Source organism: Phaenicophaeus curvirostris, chromosome 38, assembly GCF_032191515.1.
Source record: "Phaenicophaeus curvirostris isolate KB17595 chromosome 38, BPBGC_Pcur_1.0, whole genome shotgun sequence".
NCBI classification, from domain to species: Eukaryota; Metazoa; Chordata; class Aves; order Cuculiformes; family Cuculidae; genus Phaenicophaeus; species Phaenicophaeus curvirostris.
The window spans coordinates 36,095-41,897 of record NC_091429.1 but is presented as its reverse complement, the minus strand read 5'-3'; the positions used below and the strand labels follow the sequence as shown (position 1 = coordinate 41,897).

Here is a 5,803-nt window from a genome sequence, read left to right as displayed (position 1 = left end):
GCATCACGTCGGGGTCACCATATGACGAGGGGATTAAGGCACAGACTTCAACGTGATGGATCCAAGACACTTTATTGAGTTAGCTGTTTCTTTATATACCCTTTTGGGTTACATAACAGGCCGTCCGTGAGGCTATCTACAGAATATCATCGGCTGAATGTAGCCTTCCATAAAGCTATTACTAACATATTATTGGCTAAACAACTGCACATGCTAAAAAGACAAGCTACACTAAAATTAACTATGTTGATATTTTTCTTCTTTTGTTTTTCTCTCAGTCGGTACGTGTTCCCACTGAACTAGATCTTGTTTTTCTCTCGGCTGCCTCTTGTTTATCAGGAGGCTGTCTCTTCCCAGCTCTCTGTTTCAAGGTCTTGTCAGAGTTGCTCAATATCAACAAGGCCTACAGCATCGAGTCCTTCTTCCCTGTAAAACATCTTCACACCCTTCCCTGGCACTGAGGTCAGGCTGACGGGTCTGTAGTTTCCTAGTTCCTCTCTCCCGTCCTTCTTAAAAATGGGTGCAATATTTGCCAGCCTCCAGTCCAACGGAACTTCACCGGTCAGCCACGACTGCTGAGATCACGCAAAAAGATTTGGTAAGCACCTCCACCCACTCTCACTCTCAATACCCTTGGGTGAATCCCCTCTGGGTCCATAGACTTATGAATACCAAGTTTGCCTAGAGGGTATCTAGTCCTTTCTTCTCTATTCAAAGGAACCTCGTTCTGTTCTTCCTGCCTGCAGCCTCGTGAAGTTGAGTATCCAGGGAACATCTCATTTTACTATAAAAAAGATTGAGGGAAGCGTGGCCTTTTCACTGTATCCTCATCCTTATTCTTCTCCCCGCATCCAGGGAAGGATGGAGATTCTCCTCAGTCCTTCATTCTTTATTAATAGATTTTTAGAATGATTTTTATTTTATCTTTTAGAGCACAGGCTAATCTGAATTTAATCCCTCTTCAGCTCTTCTGCTTCTTTTTTGTACACTATCCCATTTTGTCTTTGTAGTCCTCACGAGTTACCTGTCCCTTCTGCCAGAGCTTGCGTATTTTCCTCCTTTTCCTGCTTTCCATAGTCTTATTCAGCAAGGCCTATCTGTGGATGTTTGTGTCCGGCTAGAGCTGCTTTTCCTGAAATGCAGAAACGCTAGTCAAGTGCAGAATAACAGTATGATCTTATGATAAATAGAGCACCTGGGGTGGCGCACACAGAGAGCACAAAAATAGGAGTAGCGACACACAGGAAGAGCACAGACACCTACAAAACAAGGCCAGACATAACAACAATGGGCACAGAAATGCTGAAACCAAGTTGGAGATCCAAACCTAAGGCCCCCCAAAATGTGCAGAGAGAACCCCAAAATGGGCTCAGAGATCCCAAGAAAAACAAGTCCCTCAAAGGGGCACAGAGTCCCTCAAATGGGCACCGAGACCCCAAAAAGAAGCCTCAGGCCTCCCAAATGGGACAAGAGCCCCCCTCCAAATGAGCAAACCCACCCTAAAATAAGTACAGCGGTCCCCGAAATTGGCCCAGAGACCCAAACACAAGCCCCGTTTACCCCTAAAACAAGCCCAGAGCACGTGTGTTCACTGCAGTGCTGTCTGTCTGTAGAAGCATTTTGAGCGGTACAGTCTGAACAAATTATGCCTCTTGCCACACCTTTCTGTAAACATTGCTAGAAATCATGTGCTTCAACACTAAGAGGGTGCCTGCGCTGCTTTTCCGCGGCAAACATTCACACGAACACGATTAAGAATACCTCAGCGTACAGCATTTATATTTGGTGAGATCCTATGGTTTAAATAACATCTAATCGTGTACTATAACACGATTCATTATTTCGTAATGTAACGATTGTTAATCACGTACAAATAACAGAATAAATACTTCAATCGGATTCTCTCTGATTACGAAACAGTGATTTGTAAATGGTAGGATGGAACGTCAACTGCAGCGTGTTAAACGACAAGATTAACAACTAAGATAATGGTAACTACTCTTATTTTCTTGTCACTCAGGATCGTTGAGATCGACCGCTTAGATACGGCCATACCTTAATGACTCATCCCCCCTTTCCCCCCCGACATGAGATGACGTTCCAGGAGCTAAACGTACCTGTCATTTTAGGGAAAAATATGGATACGAAAACAGTTCCGCGTATGTAAAGTTCTCTGAAATGCCTGATCAGCAGAAGCACTCTGAGGACCATTTCTGGGTCTTCTCTAGTGCTGTATAAACTATACCTGCGTTAACAGTTAAATAAAACTACTAAGCGTAAGTTACTTTGTTTCAATTATTTATGAAACTTACGCTAGCGATGCCATTTTGAGTCTTGCAATTCCTAAATTTCCATGCCTTTTCCATTCAGGGGCACAAGCGACAACTTCTGACGCTAAATCGAAGGATGTTTTTCTTCTCATCTTCATCTGAATGGGTCCCAGCCCAGGATGGGGGGAAATAGGTAAAAGAGGAAAGCCCTCTCTCATCTGGAACCGATGGCCGCTTCCTCTCAGTTCAAGGGAGTCACGTTCCGTTCTGCCTGCAGCCTCGTGAGGCGGAGCATCCAGGGAACATCTTGTTTTACTATTAAAGACTGAGGCAAAGGCGGCCTTTCCACCTTATTCTCATCTTTTGTCACTATATTTCCCTCTACATTCAGCAAAGGATGGAGAATCTCCTCAGTCCTTCCTTCATTATCAATATATTTTAGAAGGATTTCTTCGTTATCGTTCAGACAATGAGCCAATCTGAGTTCTAATTGGTCTTTAGCCCTTCCGATTCTTTTCTTTACGCGATCCCACTTCACCTTTGTACTTCTCGTTACTTACTTGCCCCTCGTGCCAGAACTTGTACATTTTCCTCCTTTTTCCGACTTCCAGCCGGAGTCATTTACTCAGCCAGGCCCGCCTGTGGATGTTTGCGTCTGGTCGGAGCTGCTCTTCCTAAAGCATAGAAATGCTAGTCAAGAGAAAACTAACAGTAAGATGCTACGATTAATAGAGATCCCGGGGTGGCGCACACACAGAGGACACAACAAGGAGCAGAGAGACAAAGAAAGAGCGAGCGCAGACATCCACAAAACAAGGCCAGAGATGACAAAAATGGGCACAGACACGTTGAACCAAAGCACGGAGACCCAAACCCCAGGTACTCCAACATGCACGCAGACAACCCCAAAATGCTTCAGACACCCAGCAAACTGAGTCCCTCAAATGGGAACAGACTTAAAAAAGAAGCCTCTGGATCCCCCAGATGGGACTAGAGCCCCCCCCAGTTGAGTAAAGACACCCTAAAGCAAGTACAGCAGTCCCCAGCATCGGCCCAGAGACCCCAACGCAAGCCCCCTTTATCCCTCAAACGAGCCCAGAGCACATGTGTTCAGCACAGCACTGTCTGTCTGTAGAAGCATATTGAGCGGTACGGTCTGAATGAGTTATTCCTCTCGCTACGCTTTTCTGTAAACATTGCTAGAAATAGCGTGCTTCAACACTAAGAGGGTGTCCGGGCTGCTTTTCTGCGGCAAACTTTCACGGGAACAAGATTGATAACCCCTTAGCGTATAGCATTCGTATTTGGTGAGATAGAGTGTTGAGAAACGGTTAAACGAGCAAGTACATTTTCCTTTGGAGGAATTGTACAAACAGGCTCCTAGCTGAACAATAGCTGGGAGCGGTTGGCCGTACAAGCAATTCCCTGGTAGAACATTAAGTTTAGCTATAGATAAGGTAGCGTGTTCACGGATGCAGAAACCGTAACAGTATGCTGCGTTCTCGATCATAGCGGTCGCACAAGACGTTAAGAGTAAAATAGCGTGTGACAGGTAGTGATATATTAGTATAAGGGGGGATGGATATTCAATATGCTTGTAACCATGGAACGTATAATTATGTCTTTGATCAACCAATGAAATTATAAAACAATGATGTAATCAAGTAGAAGAAAAGTATATAACCTGATTCTTTTTCAATAAAGACAGCCTTGCTTTATCAATCATATTGATTCGATCGCTTGGTCCCTCCCATCCCGGCAATAGAGTTTGCTTTAACTACTATTAATCATGCACTAATAACACGATTGTTTATTTAGTAATGTAATGATTGTTACTGATGTACGTATAACAGAATAAATACTTAAACAAATCAGATTCTTCCTGGTGATTTATAAAACTCAGTCCAGCGATGCCGCTTACAGTCTCGCACGTCCTCACTTAGCTCGCATTTTACTTTCAGGGGCACAAGTAAAAGCTTTTGCTACTAATTTGAAAGAGATTATCTTCTCACCATTATTTAGATGCGTAACAGCCCAGGATGGCGGGAACCGGAAGGACAAAGAAGGGACAATGGGCGAAAGAGGAAAGCCCTCCCGTCCGGGAGGGCCGACGGCCTCTTCTTCTCATTAACCCGTCTCTTTGCTGCCACCGGGTGACCGAAAAGCGGTTCCGTAGCCCCTAATTGTCAGATACCGTTCTGTGCTGCCACCGAATGACCAAAATGCGGTGCTGCAGCCTTAATCTATTAACACGGCTCTCTGCCATCGGGTGACCGAAAGGCGCTACTGCAGCCCTAGTCGTCAAACCCGGCTCTTTGCTGCCACCGGGTAAAAGAAAGGTCGTTCCGTAGCCCGAGTCTATTAACCTGGCTCGCCGTTGGCATCGAGTGATTAAAACGCAGTACCGTAGTCCAAGTTGTCCAATCTGTTGTCAGTCTCTGCTGCCAGCGGGTGACCGAATCACACTACCGCAGCCCATGTCGTCACACACGGTGCTTTACTGCCACAGAGCGAAAGCGAGTCGGTTCTGTCACCCCAGTCTCCTAACCCGGTTCTCTACTGCCACCAGGTCACCAAAACGCGGTACTGCAGCCCGAGTCGTCGAAGCCGACGCTCTGCTGCTGGCGGGGGAGCGAGTTGCGCTGCTGCAGCCCGAATCGATTAGGGTGGCTCTCTGCTGCCACCGGGACACCGAAAAGCAGTACCGCAGCCCGAGCCGTGCAGGCCTGCTCTCTGCTTCCACTGCGTGACAAAAATGTGGTTCTGCACCACGAGTTATCAAACCCGACTCTCTGCTGTTGCCCGGTCACCGACTCGTGCTACTGCAGGCCGAGTCGTCCCACCGAGCTCTCTGCCGCTATGGAGTGACACATACGTGGTGTCGCAACCTGAATAGATCAACCCGGCTCTCTTTTGCCATCGGGTGACGGACATGCGGCACCCCTGCCCGGGTGACCCGCACGCATAGTGGAGCGAGAGATCCAAGCTCTCTTCTGTCACTGGGCAACTTAAATAAAATGTGTTGGTGGTTCAATGAAAGTTTTTACGTAAGTAGCATGGCGAAGCTCTATTTAAATTACGTAACTTAATTGCATGTACAATAATAAGACTCTAACACATCATTTAGATAGAACTGAGTAGGGTCTCAGTTAGACTGTAAGTCTGACCTCAGTGCCAGGGAAAGTCATGGAGCAGGTGATCTTGAGTGCTCTCATGAAGCACATGCAAGAGAACCAGGTGATCAGGCCCAGTCCAGACAGGTTCACAAAAGGCACGTCTTGCCAAAGAAACCCGATCGCCTTCTATGACAAAGTGACTCGGCTGCTGGATGGGGGAAAGGCTGTGGATGTGGTCTTCCTGGACTTCAGCAAAGCCTTTGACACAGTCTCTCACAGCGTTCTGCTTGAGAAACTGTCAGCCTCTGGCCTGGAGAGGCGCACACTCTCCTGGGTGGAAAACCGGTTGGCTGGCCGGGCCCAGAGAGTGGTGGGAAATGGTGTGAAATCCAGCTGGAGGCCAGGGACAAGTGGGGT

General features: G+C 46.8%; 1 long non-coding RNA gene across 2 annotated transcripts; it reads right to left on the bottom strand.

Moving 5' to 3' along the window:
* LOC138732814 (uncharacterized) lies at positions 1 to 4,736 on the bottom strand. Of its 2 annotated transcripts, none has more exons than XR_011339325.1 (3): positions 4,676 to 4,736; positions 2,831 to 2,944; positions 1 to 1,132 (listed from the first exon to the last, which is right to left on the bottom strand). It is a non-coding gene; the product is annotated as an uncharacterized lncRNA (long non-coding RNA). The 2 variants fall into 2 exon arrangements; XR_011339324.1 differs by lacking the exon at positions 4,676 to 4,736 and adding an exon at positions 4,283 to 4,360.
* Between the last annotated feature and the right edge of the window lie 1,067 nt (positions 4,737 to 5,803).